This window comes from Spermophilus citellus (genome assembly GCF_964194105.1).
Source record: "Spermophilus citellus genome assembly, chromosome: 1".
Taxonomy (NCBI): Eukaryota; Metazoa; Chordata; class Mammalia; order Rodentia; family Sciuridae; genus Spermophilus; species Spermophilus citellus.
Window position 1 is genome coordinate 44,958,561 of NC_138182.1, and position 20,392 is coordinate 44,978,952.

At 39.5% G+C, this 20,392-nt stretch overlaps 1 protein-coding gene across 6 annotated transcripts in view; it reads left to right on the forward strand.

Annotated features, from left to right (window-relative positions):
* ENOX1 (ecto-NOX disulfide-thiol exchanger 1) overlaps window positions 1-20,392 on the forward strand; it is a 549,814-nt gene that overhangs the window by 344,134 nt on the left and 185,288 nt on the right. The gene's annotated exons all lie outside the window — the stretch shown is intronic.

A 20,392-nucleotide genomic window follows, 5' to 3' on the forward strand; every position in this document is an offset into this window, starting at 1 on the left:
CCTTGTTCTTATGCCTGATAGCCATTCTCCAAAGCAGCAGTCACCTGCACTGTTACTGCTACATGGAGTGTCTCAGCTCTGTTGCCTCACAGCATCAATTGCATTTTTCAAATTTGTATACAGAATGGCTAATTCTTGATCTCTGATTTGCAAAATTTATTTATGTACATCATCCCTTTGGTTGCAGTCTTCCCTCTGAAGTAGGTAGATATGTATTTTTGTTGTTGCTTCTGTCAGTGTTCCCATTTCACAGGTAGGAAAATAAAGCATTGAAGTGTCAGAGCTAGAAACTCAGCTTAACTGACCCCAAGTCTACATTTTTTGGTCTACAACACTTTTGAATAGTAAGTCGATGAATTTGATAGATAATGTGTTTAGAAATGTCACCATGTCAAAGGTCGTTTAAGATTTTATTATTTAATTCAACACGTTTGTGGAGGATTTTATATGTGTTTTATAAAAAAATTCTTTGGGAAATAGAGTAAACATATACATTTATAAGTGTTTTTGAAAAGCATAGCTTCCTAAATTTGGAAAAAAAAGTAATGAACAACAAGAGTTTAAAAAAATCATGTGTAGAATCAGGTGTTAAATGGTTGTACAGATGAGTCATGTAGTAATTTCCAGATCAGTCACTTGGACTCTTAGGGAAATGTCTTCAGGAAGGTAAGATGGGCTGTCTCTGGAGGAGAGACACATTGGATTTGCATGTTCCTGCCTCACTCACTTTCTCACTCAACACACACTCACTAAGGCAGGCCCTGCCCTGGCACAAGGGTTCTGCAGTAAACAAAACAGGTATGGTCCACACCCTCACAGGCTGTGCCATGGAAAGGGGATGGTCAGTTATTATGCTAAGATCTTTGTTGTAATAGCAGATGAACCCTTCAGTGTGTACTACTTAGGAAACAGTTGCCTTGGGAATGCTGAGTCAGGCCCACAAACATGGACTTTGTGTGCTGAGTTGACTAAGCATTTTATTTCTTTTTCTTCTTTCTTCAAAAAAAAAAAAAGAAAGTGTGTATGGATAAATGTCTGAATTAGCAATGTTAAATTATAGGTGTGCATATATACAATGTATACATACATGAATGTATGTGTATATTCATATATACCCATGTATACATGTACACATATGTATCTAAATATATATAGTTTTTTTTAATATAATAAGAAAGAACATAAGGATAGATAGGACATGGAAAAATAACAGACAGAGAAAAGGAAAGATGAAGATTGAATTATAAAACATTATACTTAGCATATTTATAAAATTCCTGGAGATACTATGAAATCCCTACACTTGAAGAGCTCTCTGTGGCAGGGATCAGGGTGCGCATACATAAATGACATTGTCTGTGGGTTGGACATGTGTTTATACAGGGCCCTTTCCTCAAAAGCTGATCTAGACATTTCTTCTGATAATAGGAGAATAAGATTGGTAATCTTCCACCCAGGTTTTCCCACCTGCCTAACTGAGATTTCACATAGCAGAAATTACTTTATTCTTGTCTCATCTCTCACTTTTCTCAGAAAATGTTGTGTGACTTCTAGAGGAAACCAAAATCTCAATTATTCATTATTTTTCATATGATTTTGAGTCTTGTGGCATTTTAACCATGGCCAATTTATGATTTTCCCAGCAACTTAACCATGAAAGGAATTATAGCCCTACTCGTTATAGAAGATTTACCGCATCTGCCCTGAATTGCGTTCTCTATCTCCTGTATTAGCCAAACTGCTGAAACAGGTTTTGAGCCTTCCAGGGTCTTCCTGGGATTCTCTTCCTCCTTTCTGCAGTCTCACAATGGAATGATACTTTGCTTTGTTCTCAGGGTTACCAGCCAGCTGCTTTTATTGACCTGACCTCAGGCCAATAAGAGTGAAAAGGTTTTCTTTTATGTATGGTTATTGTCCATGTATTTTGTTCCTGTCTTTTTTCTTTGAAAATATTTCAATCACATTGAATACAAGATTTTATTTTATGCACTTTGTTAACGTCTCAAATTGTTTTCCTACTTAATGCTTTTATATTAAAAATGTAAATAATTTATCAAATAAATCATCTTCATGTTGCTTAACCATTCTAAATGTTTCCACTTTTCCACTTTGACTAGCCAAGTGTCTTTATGGAATTTACTCTCTCTGAGCATGTGAATGTATTTTACCTTTCATGTAATATGGTGGTCCTGTCTATTTTATGAAATCATTGTGAGACTTAAATGTGATAACTTGTTAAAAGCAACTTATATCTATATATAGTAAGTATTCACTAAATATTGGCTGTCTTCCTTGGTTTTTTTTTTAAACTAATAATATTACAGTGGATATTTTTAAACATAGCACTTTTCAGCAGTTAGAATTATTTCCTCATATAAATTCCCACATGTAGGTCAAAAGAAGTTAACATTTTAAAGATTATTTTTATGTACTGGGCAACTAATTTTTCAAATATGCAGATGTATTTAGAATTCACTAATTTGATCCTACCATTTTACCTTGAATTATTTTAGGATGCAAATCATGCACTTTCATTCTTTTGTGATTTAGATCTTAAGTATCCCCCAAAGGCCCATTTACTAAAGGCTTGATTGACAGCCTCTGGCACTATTGGGAGAGGTAGAACCTGTAGGAGGTGGGACCTGAGGGGAGAAAGTTAAGTCATTAGGGGTATGCCCTGGAGGGGATATTGAGACCCCTGCCCCTTCCTCTCTTTTCATTTCTCAGCTTCCATGAAGTGAGTAACTTTGGTCCACCACAGGCTCCCACCATGATGGTTCTGCCTTGCCATGCATCCAAAAACATGGGGCCAAGTGACCATGAATTGAAACCTCTGAAACCACAGCCCATTTTCTCTCCCTTTAAGTTGATTTTATCACAGTGAGAGAAAGCTAATATGCCTTCTTAATCCTTTATTTACTGTTGAGTATTCCTCTTTATAAATAGATTTTTCTCATACTGTGTCCATTTATCAGATAGGGTTCTTGGTAATTTTTTAAATTGGTTATGTGTTACTCATTTTAATCCTTTGACTTAATATTTCTTCAAATTATCTGGTCTGTATTTTGCCTTTTAATGTTGGTATTTTTTAAAAAAATTGTTTAATTTTCCCATATAAGTTCTTCATTCCATTTCTAAATACATAATGATTTACCTGCTCCAGAGTTGGCTATGTTTTTGATTTTCCATGCTTTCATTGGCTTTCCTGTCTTTTATCAGAAATTAAATTCTTAGGTATGTGTTTGCCTGTTTCTGGCATATCTATCCTGTATTGCTGATCTTTCTATTTTTAATTCCAGCACCTCATTGTTTCATTTATGACAGTTCTATAATGCGTTTATAGGGAGCGTGTTCTGCTCCGTGCTGTACCTGTTGTGTGGTACTCTTTGTTTCTTTTCAGCATAGCCGCAGAGCCCTGGAAAGCTGTGTCTCCCTCATTGTTCCTGCTGGCCACCTCTGGAGTTCTTCAGTGTGACTGTAGAATGTTAGAGGCAGTCTTTAATGTTTCAAAAAAGGGACTTAAAGATTATTTAGTGTAACATTCCTTCCCAGAAATCCCCTGTAAAATATCTCTGACAGGATTATAGAGAGGCTGGATTTTATGAGCACTTGGCTTTCTCCCAAAGTTTCTGATATTTCTAAATGACCAAGCACTCTTCCCATATTTGTTAAAATTAAACTGACACTAAATCCCCTTTCTTGCTGCTTCTCCAGTTTATTGAGAGATTAAAATTATCAGCAAAGCAAGGTGTCCATTCTTCATACCCTCTGATTTTATCCAGAGGCTTTCCCAGGGAATTACATCCCATTTACCGCCATGTCGCACCTTTCTGATGAGCTGTTGTTATGGGCTCCCATAAACACACCTCTTGCATCTGCCTCTCCTTTTATCGTCATAATTCCATTCCGAATTTAGGAACTTTCATTTGCCTTCCTCATATGAAGCGCTACTTGAGACCATTACATTGAACTTGTTTCTTTTGCCCAAAACACTCCTTTTTTGTTGTTAGAGCCCAATCCTGCATTCCACACTCCAAAGTCTTGCCTTCTCTATTAGGTACTGTTTATCTCCACCTGTCATTTTTTTTCACGTTTGTTTTATATCCATAGTTTATTTCAGTTTTGTGATGTGATTGTTGTTGATTTGTTTTGCTATCAATATTTTGTGATTTGTTATAAATCCAGGTTTTCTGCATGGGTCTATTGGAGCATTAGTGTCCCACAGTTCTTGTTCGGTAGGGTAAATGTCACCTAAGTATTTAGGTGGACTAACAACCATGGCAAACTCTCAAAGTCTTTACTATGCTAATGTGCAGTGTGCACATTCAAAGAGTAGGAGCTAGTACCAAGATTCCTCAAACCTAATTTAGTCTTTAAAAAATACTCACTAGCATCTCATGAGACACTAGAATGCAACCATCTACACCAGATTTTTCCTGTCAACTGAGGAGGCTCCTCTTCTTTGCCTTATGAGACATCCTTCCTATGATCTAGTTTTATAATTTTGTTTGTGTTTGTGCTGAACAGTGTCACTCTCTAATGCCCTAATTTCAAGTTTCAGAATAACTTTTGTGGACAGGTGTTGCCTAAAACCTTCTACTGAGTTTTTGGTGGCATGCCTTGTCCCTTTCCAGGGACCACCACACACACATATACACATACACCACACACTTCTGGCATCATAGGCTAAAATCTGGGTATCAAATACTGAGCTTTGACACTATCTGTGTGATCAGTTGCTCCCTTACTATCTGCCCTTGTTTCTTTCCCCAAGCTATCATCGTCAGCTGGAAGGAGAGTCAAAGAGCAGGAGTTGGGTCCTGGAGTTGGCCCCAGGCCCACACGGGAACTAGTGGTACCTCAAGGATACCCTCCGGGCAATGATATTCTACCTTGCTCTTTTCCAAACTTTCTGAAATCACCTTTCCAAGTGCTAACACTCTTTCCTTAACTGTTTTTGAATTTAAGTTGACATACCTCTTTGACCCCATATTTTTTAGCATGCCATTTTTTAGAGCATTCTTCTGGAAGGAACTGTGCCACCTCGTCAGCCATGATGGAAGGGCTGCCTGCAAGAGAGCACCACACGCTCATCATGAGGAACCCAGAGGCAGCAAGAGGCTTGTTACTTGCACATGTCTGTAAACACTCTAGGTTGCCTGGGCTCACACCTGGCTGTCTCCTCAGAAGCTCAGTGCTCCCATTGCTACTGGCTTCCTGCCACTCTGAGGGAAGGCTGAGGTGGCAGATAGTCTCCCCGCCGTCCTCTTCATCACCCTCTCCCCGCCGTCCTCTTCATCACCCTCTCCCCTTCACTGATGTTTTCACTCATTTTAATTCTACTCTGCTTCCTAAGGGTATTTTTCCCCTAGTTTCCTTCTGGGGTTATTTAATCCTCCCAGGAACACCTTTATCCTCTCTAATATGCCCAGATATGAAGAGGCATTTGTTAAATCCCTTCATCTCCTCAAGCATCCCCCTTTTAACTGGATTTACTGAGCCAGATGTTGTGCTGAATACTGGGAATTCAAGACATAGACCTTGCTGTCATGTTTTAGAGTCTAGTGGGAGAAACAGAAAAGAGTAAATAGGCAGATACAAATCAACATGGTAAGTGGTTACATTATAACAGATAAAGGGTGCTGTCGGTGTCACTGAAGAGCCTCAATCAGGAGAGTCATGGGGTTAACACTGTTTCTGCAGAGGACTTTTGTAAGTTCTGCAGAGTAGCAGTGGCAGTGTAGGAAGGCTGACAACAGGAAAGTCAGATTGGGCTGTAGGAGCTGCCCAGACAAGAGCTAATAATGACAGAGCCAGTCATAATCCTGGCAGCAGAGAGCGGGCAATCTGAAGGTACTCGAGAGCCATTTAAAAGTAGAAACAATGGAAATGGTTGACTGAGTCCCTGTAGAACATAACAAGAGTAAGGAATCACCATGACTCCTGGGTACATAGGCTTGGAAATTGAATAAATAGTAGGGTCGTTTACTGAGAAGAGAATGAGGGGAAGGTAGAAAGAGAAGAGGGGTAAGGGAAGGTGACTGGTTTCCTTTGAAAGGCTTGATGGAAAGTTTGGAGGGCCTATTAGGTGGAAACATGGAGTGAGTAGTCCACTTATGATTCTAGAGCTCAGGAAGGAAGCGCAGATGGAAACGTGTGGCTTTGGCAGCCACAGCACACAAATGGTTGTGGAAGTCCTGGGGATCTTTCTGCCCCAGCCAAGCTTTTGCTGTGAAATTAGATGGGCCCTTGGCTGTTCAGCTCGTGTCAGTCTAATCTCCAATCATGTCCCCAATTCCCCCTTCACCAGTTTCTGCCCTGGTGACCCACTGGATTCCTGACCATTCCTGGACTCCAGCATTTGAATTGAGAGAAGTGGTCAGAAGTAACAAATATAATCTGGAAACCCTGCCTGAAATAATCGCTTCCACCTACAGACACACCCAAGAGAAATGTCTGTCCATAAACCAACCCATGTGCTTGCTTTTAAAATAAAAAGAATACTCCATATCAGCATACTTCCTGTCTCGAGTCTCTCCAGATATTAATGGTGACACTCCCTGACCCAGTCATGATTAAGGGCATACAGACAGCCTGGTGCACAGTGGTGGGGCTCTTTCACAGATAATGCCCAGAATTTGCCTTTGCTTTTATTTTCTATCTTGTTGAATGATTTCTCATTATCCAATGTCAGATAGCAAATAGGCCCTTGGCTTATGTTTCACATTCTGTGTACCTGATTTCATGTATTTTTGACAGTTTTGTTACACTTTGCACAGTTATTTACCTCCACTCCAAGATATTAGGACAGTACATTGGCATATTTATTCATTACTGAAGATTCTCAGAGTACAGTTATTTTAAAGGAAGTAGAGAAACAGCAATTTATGTGACAGATAGATGATGCTCTCATGGAGCCTATGTATTTCTAAAAATAGTAGATGTTATCTAAATAACTGTGCAAATGATTAATTACAGTTATGGAATATTATGGCTCTCTATGGGGACCTACCTTTGTCTGGTGGTATTGAGGTGGGGTTCAGAAAGGCTTTTCTGAAGAAGTAATATTTAGGCTAAGCCCTGAAGGATAACTTATCCAGGTAGCAGGAGGGAAGAGCAAGAGAAAAGGGGAAATTGGGCAGATGATAAAATTCCAAGAACAGAAAATGCCCTGTGCAAAGTCCTGAGGTGATGGGAGCCCTGCTGTTTCAAGGAAATGAAAGGTGGACGTCTGTGGGCAAGAGGTAGTGTTTGGGGTGGAGTGGGTTTTGGCAAGTTGGCACTTATCATGAATCTGCAAGGGTTGGCTGAGGTCAGATCTTCCCTACCAAAGTAAGGAGTGGAGATTTTATTGAAGTGTAAATTATTGAAGGATTTTAAGCACAAAGGCAACTTCCAAAAGTGTGTGTGTGTGTGTGTGTGTGTGTGTGTGTGTGTTTCTTTTTCAAAGCTATCTAAATTGTTTTATAGGGATTATATTTAATTGTGGCAAGAGAGGAGGTGGGTTTTGCACCTGTGCTGCAGATCCACAAATGGATGGTGGAGGTAGAGAGCCCAATTATATCCATGTATGGTGCTGGGCACACACACACTGTCTTGGAACTTTCATTCTAGTGTTATGCTTGTGCTATGTGTATCTACAGAATTTCTTGAGAGAAGAGAATCTGTAGAAAATTGTTTCCAAAAAATAGTTGGTTCTGCCTGTACCATGATCCTATTCAAGGTAATTGACTTCACTTAAAGCCAATCAAGAAATATTTTCAAATAAGTGTTCACAAATGAAAATAGCCTGCATCCTTGCTGGCTAGAAATGTTATCAAATGAAATTGCTTGTCAAATGCTTAATATAATAATTTTATCATCCATGCTATCAAAAAGATAAATTTGCTTGCTTTGTATAGATTGACTTCTTCTCAATTATTAATGTTTAATTTTGATTTTCCTGTGTGTGCTACAATATCCTAAAAATTTTATACTAGATTATGCCTCTTGGTTAGTGTAATCTTTATTTATTCAGTCATACTCGGATACATGCACTAATCATTAGTCTGTCTGACTATCCTAGTCACTTTATTACCAACTAGACAATAATTAGAGAAAGTATTTCAAAAATAATTGTATATCTATTTGTCTGTGAATATGTTCTGTACACATTCCCTAATTTTCCTGGTTTCCTCAGGAGTAGAGAAATTTTGGTATCTTTAATAGTTTCATGAACTGATGGAAAATATTTACATTCATTCCATGCTTGAAATTCATAATTTTCTTCAGATGGGCCATTCTAATTCAGCAGAGAACAGGAGGAAAAACCAAATGGTTAAGTTTCCATATTAAAATTAATTTGGGTGTTCCTCTCCTGATACAAGGATATGTGTCTCTGCACATGCATGCATACACATTAGTATATATTGGATTTTTGTTTTGGACTAATGTCAAAGCTTTTTATTTATAACTATGGAATAATTGTCCAGTGATTTATATATCCTTTGTTTCTCTTTATTTCCTTTCATATTCTGTAGCCTTACCATTTAGTGTGTGTTCTCAAGTTGTGGATACATCATATTATGCACCTATCTGTCATCTGTCTAATAGACTGTCTGGTTTCTTTGGGCAAGAACATACCTAATTCATCTGTTTTTCTTCTCATCAAACACAGAGTTTGGCACTCAGTAATCATACAATTAAATAAATGTATTATTAATACATTTATATAAATAATTATGTAAAGATACATAAGATTTGTAAAAGCAACTTTTATATTCAGTCCTTAGACAATTCTAAAGAATATCCTTTATGTCTTTAAGCGTGTGTAGAAGTAAAGGGTAGCCTCAACCACTAACCCCTGTTATCTGACATCTGTGATGTATTTTGCTCATAATTGAGCATTATCTTTCCAGATTACTTCTGTTTTAAAAATGTATCTCCACGTCTTTCCTTATCATGTTTCAGCTTTCATCCACCTTCTTGTGCATCTGGAGTGTATTTTTAAGAGCTGCTTTAGTGTACTTATCTGCTAATTCTGTTATCTGTAACGTTTGAGACTCTCTCTTGATTGATTTCTCTCCTGGTGGTGGGTCCCATTTTCCCATTTCTTTGCATGCCTAGTAATATTTTATTGGTTGCTGAAGAGTCTGAATTTCATGTTGTCAAGATCTGGGTTCCTTTTAAATTGCATTAACTATTTTTGAGATTGGATTGGAGTTCCTTGGCAACAGTTTAATTCTTTCTTTTTTTTTTTTTACTTGTTGATGGACCTTTATTTTATTATATATGGTTCTGAGAATGAAACCCAGTGCCTCATACATACTAGTCAAGTGCTCTACCACTGAGCCACAACTCCAGCCAACAGTTTGATTCTTTTCAGCTTGATTTTGAGCCTGGGTAAGTCCAGAGCTGCCTTAAGACGGGAGAGAATTTAGTCTACTCCTGAGGTGAAATACTTCCAGGAATTTCCTCGGTGTATGGTTTCTCCTTTCTGCCTGTTGGGAACTAGACCTCTTTCCAGCCCTTGATGAGCTTCAGAAATGATACCAGGGCTCCTTTCCCCTGGCTTTGCTCCCAGCTTGGTACTTCCTGATGGACACTCAGCCAAGGACTTTGAGGATGTCCCTCTGAAGATCTGCAGAACTTGCTCTCTGATGTGTTCTTTATTCCTTATATTCTGCTGTGTAATTTCCAGAGGCCTTGGCTCCACAAATACTGAACTCAGAGTAGGCTTCAGTCTCTGTTTGGGTTTTTTTTTTTCTTGTGTTAAGTCCTGGAAACTTTCTACACAGTAAGCTAGGACAGTCATAGGTTTCATTTCATCTTTTTCCCTTTGGTTAATGATCATTGTCCTGTGCCTTCTATTGTCCCATGTCTTAAAAACTGTCATTTGGCATATTTAATCTCCTATCTTGGTTGACATGGGAGGATAAATTCTATCCCATGTTTTCATCATTATTGTGACCAAAACGCCCAACCAGAAAAATTTAGAGAAAGAAAAGTTTATTTGGGGCTCACAGCTTCAGAAGTCTCAGTCCACAGAAAGCCAGCCTTATTGTTGTGGGTCCAAGGTGAGGCAGCAAATCATGGGGAAAGGCAAAGTGGAGAAAACTGCTCAAAACATGGTGGAATTCAGGACATGGAGGGTGATAACAGGGAAAACACACCATTCCAGGTCATGCCCCTGGTGACCCACCTCCTCCAGCCATGTCCCACCTGCCCATAGTTACCACCCAGTCATTCCATTCAAACAAGGATGCACTGATTAGGTTACAGCTCTCATGATCTAATCATGTCATCACTGGATATTCTTGCATTAAAATGAGCTTTTAGGAAATACCTCACTTCCAAACCATGGTACCCTATTACTTCCTTGTGTCTAGAAGCAGCAGTTTTCAGACAGTCTTTTAAAAGGCTTTTATATGTTCCTTAGAGTTATAATCAGTATAAATATGAGGCTTTGTTATGAATGACTTTACTATGCATGCAAAAAAAGATAGTAACAAAACCTGTCTTCTTCTACTAGTGACCCCATTTTATAGGTGAGAAACTGAGCCTGGTGAAATCAACTAATTTACCCAAAAGTTACCCAGATGGAAGGAGAGAGTGCTGGAATTGATATCCATGTCTGTTGACCTAAACCATTTCCACTTTATCAAGATTTGGGGAGAAATAACTAAAGCAAAATATCTTATGCAAAAGATAGGTCTAAAGATAAATCAGCCCTATCTTCATATTTAAAAAAAAAATATCATTTAAAAGAAAACAATGCTTAAGTGGAAAGTTATCATTGATGATGAAAGAGGGGAATCATAGATATTTTTAATCTTATATCAAAATTAAAAAGGTTTCAATTATTTAATTTTTGTGTTTGAAATGTGAGGATTTCCAGGAAATCGCAAGAATTTAGGATTTGGGTTCCAGTGATTTAGAATTAGTACTAAAGTTGAACCGGGAATACCATAATGATATGAAGTAGACTGCTATGAATGAGACCATAATGGTCATACTCTCAGATTTATGACAGAAACCAAAAAAATGACAATAAATAGTAAGACTAACATGAACATTTATGTCTAAAAATAAGTAAAGCAAGCTCTCTCAAAGAAAAAAGAAAATTTGAATTTTTTAGGATTAGCATAGGTAAGATGAACTTTTGTCAGCAACAGTAGGTGGGAACCCTGTCTGTAGTATTCGCATTAGAAAAAATATTTTGCCTTTCATATGTGGAGCAATTGTTTTTGAAAGAAGTAGATGATGGGTAGCTTTAGAGCCTGAGTTCTTAGGGTTGAATCCAGGCCCTTTCTCTCAGCTGTGTGAACTTAGGCAAATTACATAACTTCTCTGAGTCTTTTTATCTATAAAGTGGGAAATGATAACATCAGAGAATTATTGCCATTTCCAAGATTAGTAATGTAAAGTATATGACATATGGTAGGGACCCAAACATGTTAATATACTCTCAGTGGAGAGAAATGTAGGAAGGAGGAGGGAAGAAGAGGAGAGTGATCTTGGATGAATTACTGTTTTATGGGAATGAAAAGAAAAGGGTTGGCCCCTGTGACAAAGGTCCCCTCATCCAGACTTCTCCCATTCTAGGAGTAGTAACAAAGCCATTGTCCTCTACAAGCCATCTGGAGGCAACCCATGTGTGCCTAGTGCACACCCATCACTCAAGGCAGTTTCCACAAGTCACCTGTATCAGTGTTTCCTGGACAGTAGCTTTCTAAGCCTGCTTTAGACCTTCACCTGTGACGCCCTAGAATCTGCAAGTGAAATTTGAGTCCTTAAGTCACTGCAGGTGCTGGGCTCTTGGAGAAACAGTACACCCCATTTGGCCAGGGCATGGGTAGAGAAAATGATTAGATGCTAAATTTCTGTGGTATTAACTACAACACAATTTCACAACAAAAAATAGTTTTTGTCAAAGTAGCTTAGCCAAAAAGTGCCTATAAGTTAGCTTGCAGATACAAATTTTAAAATTGCATATGGATTATCTACTGCACTCAAGCACTGTGCTATATAGTCTGATTGTTTGTGTTCCCCCCAAAATTCATATGTTTAAATTCTAACCCTTATGGTGATGGATTTAGGAGATGGGGCTTTTGGCTGTGATTAAGTCATGAAGCCAGCACCCTTGTGGTTGGGAACAGCAAAGAGATTTAGGAGAGTTTCTCACCCCTTCTACAGTGGGAGGATGCAGGGAGAAGAGGCCCTCTATGAAACAAGAAGTGACATCACCAGATTTCAAATCCACCACCACTCTTGGACTTTACAGCCTCCAGGAGAGTGAGAAACTTTTGTTTATAAGCCACCTAGACTATGGTATTTTGCTATAGTAGCCAAACAAACAAACCAAAAAACCTAAGACACACTCTGTATAATCTTTTAATCTGTTTTTATCTTAAAGAAAAAGATGTTTTTGTGTCAAGACACATATCTTTGAACCGTAGTAAACTATATTTTTCCTCATCAGGGACATTTTCTTGCTACCATAAAAGATACAGTTTTGACCTTGAGGGTTTACTTCTGAAAGTTAACGCCTACAGAGCAAAAGGATACTTTCTTCTTAAGGAAAGGAGAAATACTGTAGTCTTCAAGTTCCGCTAAGTCTCCCAGACCACAAGGGCATCTTTAAAGAAATATTCCTCACTTCACTGGATGGGACCCTTGTGACCTCCATCAGTTAATGCATCCTCACCACTTATTCCATCTCAGCAGGAAAAATAGGCCTTGGTGCCCTAATGTGAGGCAACTAAAGTCACCGCAGGGGACTTCTTGCCCAGAGTGAATCACTGCTGATGAGGGTCTAACCAGAGACATTTTTATGAGCTGTGCAATCACTCAAAAAATGCTCATTTTATATTTTCAAGACTTTAGTGGCCTCTCTCTTGGAAACCATGTATTTGAGAATGTCTTTTGAATTTGTTCATCCCCAGCTGTGAGAAAATACTGCCTAGTCATGGGTAGGAAAAAGGCAATTTAGAAAAATAATAGAGGAAAATGATTTCATCTTTGTCTAGATTTTCTATGTCATCCTTGCTGGGAATTGGCCAGGAGTAGGGCAGAACCTAGATGGTTCAGGGGCAATGCGGGGCCCACTGTGCAGCAAGCCCTGACTGGCTAGAGGAGACTGGGAAGGCCACCGAAGCATAGAAAAAAGTCAGAGTAAGAAGGGTAAAGCAGAGCACCGAAGGCCCTGGCAACAGACCTTGTTAACTCCTACTCCACTCTGTCACGTGGTGGCCATAGGAGGGTGTTCAGCTCCCTAGCAGCTCTCACACTGTATGACTTAGAGGGAAAATCCTAAAAATATAGAATATATGATACCCAATGGTAAAATGACTAGCATCTGGTTAATACCATCAGGAAATAAAGCAACCTAGTAACTTCTAACAAGAACCACAGGAAGAGTATCTCTATAATTAAAGTAATCTTTTTGGTAGTGAAGGCATTTCTCGTTTGTTTGTATATCTGTTCTCTAATGGATCCAAGGAGGCTGTGCAGCATTAATCACATGCACCGCCTTGTGAGTGATACAGGAGAATCATTGTAAGAAGCTCTAATCTCTCCAGGCTTTCAAGAAACAAGTGCAAGAGGTGGGAGGACAGATTTCTGCTCTTTCAGGGCCTTTGACTTGGTCATGGCATCTGCCGAGCAGCCAGTCCTGGAGGACAAATGGGAAGGTGCACAAACTTGAAGACAAAAGAGTTCAGATGCTTAAAATTAGATGGTCTCAGTTCTAGTAATCTGAGGAAAAGCGTGCAGTGCTGTTCTTTTCTTACTATTACTAGGTACAGACTACCTAAAATCTCACATCAATAGCTACATTAGTTTGTATTATTGCTTTTCATCTTGATTCTACCTGATTTCTGAATTTATATTCTTTGAAGAAAATTAGGAATTTTGTGAAAATATGAACAGGAAAGAGCCAGAAGTGTTCGTTTTCTCACCCACTTCCCTGGCAAAGCTCTTGACATTGTTGAGCCCACGTTGGAACCCAAGCAGAGTGTGCGCAGGGCGTGCACCCTTCCTTCACAGTGTATATGTGATGACCTCTCTCAATGTGTAAACAAAGGATTCCCTCTAAACAGCCTCCTTCTGGCCAAGTATCCAGGAAGGAACAGTGGATGAAGCCTTGCTTCTTCTGCTCATGTAAATGGGAGCCTAAAAAGGAAGATGTGGGGCAAAAATAATGGAATAATGGATAGATAAAAATGTGTTGTTGGGGCTTGGCTGTTGCTCAGTGGTAGAGGGCTTGTCTAGTGTGCATGAGGCTTTGTGTCGGATACCCTGCATCATCCACAAAAAAAAAATTCATTGTAATATGATGCTCACTGTGTGGGATCATGGCAGCTCCAACTCAGAGTTAGTAGAATCATGAAGTAGGAGAGCTAGAAGAAGGAGAGCTTTAGGTTGTAATATCTCACACTGGGGTTTAGTGTGTTAATCATTTGCAGAGAGATTTGAGAGACAGTGCGCTGTTGAAGCTTTAGTGATCTACTCCACACTGGCAAATCTATCTTCACTGTTTCTGTGCATATAGCAGACTGCTCTCATCTGTTCTTTGTCCTTATGTCACCACAGGATACTCCAGGTATCTGGCACCAGAGTTTATGTGAAATCTTTGTGTCCACCCTTTGATTTTTTTGTTTGTTTGTTTACTTTAAAGGTTTTATTGTGAATGGGAGTGGGGCTTTCCTCACGGTGTCTGGGACATCCTCTCCCCTCCTCTTGGTGAGGATGTGTGATTTACCCTTTCTTGATGAATCTGAGGGCCTCTTTGTCTTTGGTGACCTTCAGCAACTCCATGGCAGGCTCAAGGTGCAAAGCCACATACCTCTTGGATGCTCTCCCATGTGCTTGATGGAATTAGTAAGGAGCTGTGGCCATAGCTGCATCTCCACTTGCTCTTGCTCTTGCTCTTGCTCACCTTGTAGACCCGTGTGAAGGTCCAGGGGTAGCACAGAGCACTGGTGGCTGCTCTCCAATGGCTGCCTGCCCTTTCATCTCCTGGATGAGGACACAGAGGTCTGGAGAAGGTCCAGGTAAGTCCTGAAGAACAACATGTCTTGACCATTTTCTCTAGTTTGGGTGGGTTTGGAAAAGTACTAGTGCCTCTTTTTGTGCCTGATGAGGGATGTGCTGGGTTTGGGAGTGCTACTATGAATGAAACTGACTAGTCAGAAAAGAACCACTAAATCCTCACCTTGACTGCTTAAGCAAGACTTGACCAAGAGGAGGTATTTTTTATTCATTCACTATAAGGATTTTGTATATTAAAACAAAAGAAAAGCGTATTGAGATTTCACAAGGCAACTGAGAAATGGACCAAATAATAAACTGCCCATTTCTTCACACTCATAACCAAAGTCTCCCCAGCTCCTCCTTATTTCATTTTACATTCTTTTTATTGCAAGGAGACCATGATCAGTCACTTCCCTCCCTTTATGCAGTATTTATTTATCCATCTTTATGTCTGTTCGTTCATCTATCTGTCCATCCAACCACCTCTTCTGCTTGATGAAAATCTTATTGAAGTAGAGAACTGTTTTACTTATTCTTTGTGCCCCTTACACCTCCTGACATAGTTATTGCCCATGAATTGGTACTCAATGAATGTGTATTAAAGAAAATAATATTTTGCCTATGATTTCTGGCCCCTTTCACCCATTCTTTTTTTATTAGGATGATCACGAGCCATTTTTCCCCTTTCCAATACAAAGAGAAGAAATTAGAAAGTACCTTCCTTCAAGGCTCATGATTGTCTTTTATGAGGTTTTTAGGCCTAAGTTCCCACAGCAGGTAGCTCCAAAAATTTATATATGATCTTCCTGGAGCCAGTTACCGGTACTTGTAGCCAACTACATGTCAAAGGGGTGAAGTACTATTGTGTTTTGGCTGAAAATGAATTTCCTTCCAGCAGTAATTCAAAAACATATAATGCTTCACATTATTTTCTCTTATTTGTGGTTCATCTTTTTTATGTGAATTATTTATAATGACTAGTGTAAAATAGCAGAAATGCCTGCAGAGCCATGCCTGATTTTGCCTCAGACTTTTTGGCATTAACTTAGAATTGTCAGGACAGAGGGACCCATCCCACCCCAGCAGCCTCATACCCATTGCCTTTGGCTGAGGGCAGATGAAGAAACAAAAAGGATTTCCTTAAACTATTTTTAAATAAACACATTAATTTTATACTTTGAAATTTTTTTTCAAAGAAATTAGTAGTTTTGAGAAGAAGATATGATTTTAATGTATATATAAAAATAAATCCAAAGTATATAAAAATAATATTGAAACAATTTTTATTAAACACAAATAGATTTTTTGAATTAATATTAACATTCTCCCACCCCGATTTTAGTGATTCATACAATTTTTAATTTCATAGCTTGACAGTGTCCTTCCTTCGCTCCATCCCACATTTACCCATCAATTTACCACTGTGAAAAATGATGGTGGAGACAGTTAACAAGCGAACAAATAGTAATAGTAATTATGGAGAAAATAATGTAACATTGCAATCACAGAGTATAAAAGGAAGAATCCCTAGCCTGGATCTTCAAGCAACCAGGAAAAGCTTCTCTCTGAAGATCAATGTAAACTGGGATCCAGAAGGATGGAAGGAGCCAAGTCTGGGGAAATCGGAGGAAAGAGCTGGACTTGCTCAAAGGAATCCTGGAGGGTCCTTTTGGCAGATGAAGTGGATGCCATTAGGAGAAGAGTTTAAAATGAATAGTCAGAGGCCTTGTAGGTCCTGAGAAAGAGCTTGGACTTAATTTTAAAATTAAGTGGAAGTGATTTATTAACTCCCTTAACATACTGACTCTGTGATCAAATTTAAATGTCATAAGATGAGGGATTGGGGGTGGGGAGACGGAGCAATGAAGTCAGTCAGGACCTGCAGGTATCCAGGAGAGGTGAGCATGGCTCTCACTTAAGGGATGGAAGTGAGTTGGAGACATGAGGCAGATTTGAGATACATCCTTGGGGTAGAGGACTTGTGATTTAGGGTGAATTTTGGGAGAGGAGAAATCAAAATGGGTCCCATCTTTCTAGCTTGAGCAACTGCACGGTGCTGGCATTTCATGAAATAAGGAACAAATTTGGTGGAAATCGGGCATTCAGATTTGTTCCCCAGGTTTGGGCTCCTGTGAGAAGTCTTGATGTGAATGAGTAGGCAGAGGGATATGTGTGTCTGGAGTAAGGACCGAGGGAGCCAGAGATAGTCATGTGTAGAGATATCTGTGTTCATCAGCATACAGACTGTAATTGGCCTGTGGACATGGGGGAGAGGGCATGAGGAGAACAGAGGAAGGAGAGGTGTGGGAGTTGGCTTTGGAAACTTCCAGCAGTTACAGGTTCAGAAGAAGATGATAAGCCGGCAAACGGGGTTGAGAAGAAGCAGGTGGCCAGAAAACTGTAAGGGAAACAGAAGTGTACGACGTTATGGGAGCCACATCACATCTCTCAGCCACATAGCTGCTAGCAGGATTGACTGTTTTCTGAAAAGTAAGTTAAAAGATGGCAGTGGGTGATGGGAGCATTGAAATCCTTAACAGGAGCCATTTTGGCAGAGTTGTTGGGGTAGAAGCCAGTTTGGTGGGCTCAAGATTGAATGAAGGATTGAGTGAGATGGTACCAGAGGAGACCCTATGAAAAGTCAAAAGGGGCTACACACACACACACACACACACACACACACACACACACACACACGATTAGCATCAGCATGCCCTCATGATATTAATGGTTTCATGGTTTTTAATTTTTTTTCATATTTAAATTTGGACTAACTATTAAATCCTTTTCAAAAATGACAACCAGAGGAAAAAAGAATGATGAGAAATTTGTAAACTAGAAATACCTTGTATGATCAACTCTGTGATGATACTTGTCTATAAGTCAGGCAGATGTATTGAGGGGTAACTTGAGGGAAATGTGATATCAAGAAAAAATTAAGACAGCCAGGCACAGTAGTTGCACTCCTGTAATCCCAGTGACATGGGAGGCTGAAGCAGGAGGATCACCAGTTGAAAGCCAGCCTCAGCAACTGCAAGTCCTTGTCTCAAAATAAAAAAATAAAAAGGTCAGGGGGGTAGATAAGTAGTAGAGTACCTCTAGGTTCACTTTCTAGAGTGCAGAGGTGGTGGAACTGAGAGAGAATCAAGATAAACTAAGATTAAGATGATGTCTTTTTGGAAATGATAGGAAAAAATATTTAATTTAGGACAGAGAGGGTAAGGTAAAAAGTAAAGTCCTTGAATGGAAGGAGTCTCAAACTTCTGATTTGGGGCAGAGATTTTCCTCTTCAGAATGCAGATGGTGAAATTGAGACACAGAAAAATGGTCTGGAATCAAGTAACAAGGCCCTGAAAAGGGGATATTTTAAAACCCAAAATGAAATACATTATTAGCTGACACAGTCTTGTTGTACTCGCCAAAAATATCATCTACTCACTGAATGTCCGCAGGCATTGTCCTTGATAAATAATTGAATGAATATGATATGCATCCTCTGAAGTTACTATTGGACACAGACACCTGGTGCCATGCCACCTTCTCCTCCTTAAGCAACCTTGCCTTCTGAAGAGTCGGTTTTCATGTCTGATGCTCATTTCTGTGCCCTGATTTTATATCTCTGTGCTGTAACTAGTGTTAAATATTTTCTTCATTAATTAATTGATTATTGTGAAACTCACATGGCTTTTAAAAACAGTAAGACTTATCACATTTCCTGCTGTGAAATAATAATGCCTCACCTGGCTTTTGAATCTGCTGCTAAGCCTGCACAGCCCTGGGAGGGAGAGCTCCTACAACTGCACCTTCCTTTAAGTATTCACACTGCATCTTATATTTGCATACAAGTTATTTTTATTTGTTCTTTCACACAAGCTAGGTCAGAGGACCAACAAATCATCCTCCTCCCCCTCTCCTACCTCTCTCCCAAGAATAGTGGAAACAGTGTTGTAATTCCCAGGCTAGCTAGAATAGGCAAGCCATTGTTTGCTCCCATGTGTGCTGCTGCGCTGCCCCCTGCCACCCCATGGGGTTCTATTCCTAAACAAAGACGTACTGTGACCTAAATAAGATGTCTGCCTTTAGCCTTATGAAATTTCCACCTGCTATATCATGGAACATGAGTGAAAGATTTGGCTTTTTCTTGTTAGGAATATTAATTTAGGGCTAGTAAGGATAAATCCCTTTACTACTTTGATCTTCAAGTTTCCCATGGGGAAAAAAAATGGGTCTATCAATAATATCTATATCACTATCCTTTTTTTCAAAGATAAAGTGTATTATGGGTGATCTGATTTTTAAAAAACATAAAATTAGAAGATGTCTTGAAATGAGTGTATCTCTTATACACTTTAAGTGCTTTAACTATCTGGTACTCTGCGTTTCTGGAACTGACCCACAGGACTGTACATTTTAAATTCTGATATTGCCCAAGTTGCCTTCTAAAAAAAATTCAACCCACTCTGCACTCCCACCTGCAGTGAGTATTAAAAATCATTTTAGCCTTTCACCGTTCCACGGCTTAATGATCACCTTCATCTATTTCCATTACTTCAACAACCCTGTTGATAGTCCTTAAGATGCTCCCCATTTGCAGATAGTATGAATCATTCTGCAATTAGTATCTTTGGATTTTTATTTCCCATTTGGACTGTTTCTTTAAGATCATTTTCCAGGTCAACAGATGATACGGTCATTTTGGTTAATCTTGAAACACCCTGAAATTATTTCCAAAAGAGTTTTCTATTCATAGTCTCATCAGGGATGCCTGGATATTTTCTTTGTAGCATCCTTGATGAATCTGGGAATTATTTAAATTAATTTTGCTGGTTTAATAAGCACAAGATTCCTCCCTCTTGGTATTGCCCAGGTAGTAGGATGTAAAGGCTCTCCTGATGGTGTTGCTGCCAGGTGGAAGCTGGCGGTGACGCCAGTGGTTTGTTTCCCCTTGGTTCACCTGCTAGCTAATAATTAGGCAGTATTTCCAGACTCACAGTTGGAGCAGATTGAACTGCTCTCATTGAGCTGTTAATGATTCAGAAACACCTTCCCCTGCCTCTCCACCACATTATCTAAATTCCACAGGCACTGGGAGGACAGCCTCAAGTCCCACGTGATTCCAGCAGCCTTCCCTGGTAGCTCTGGCCAATTTCAGTGATGCCCTTTCCTGCCCACCCTCAGGCAACTGTTGCTGTTGCCATAGGGTGTGACCCTGGGCTGTAGTCAAGTTGTTCCCATTATCTGCTCTGTTGAGAGGCTTCTGTGAAAGGATGCACTCCACATGCCAGGCACTGTTCCCATCCTGCCTTTTCTCTTGAGTAGGTTTTACTCTGTATGAGCACGGACCATCCTAGCACAGTGGTAGCCACACACAGATGCATAA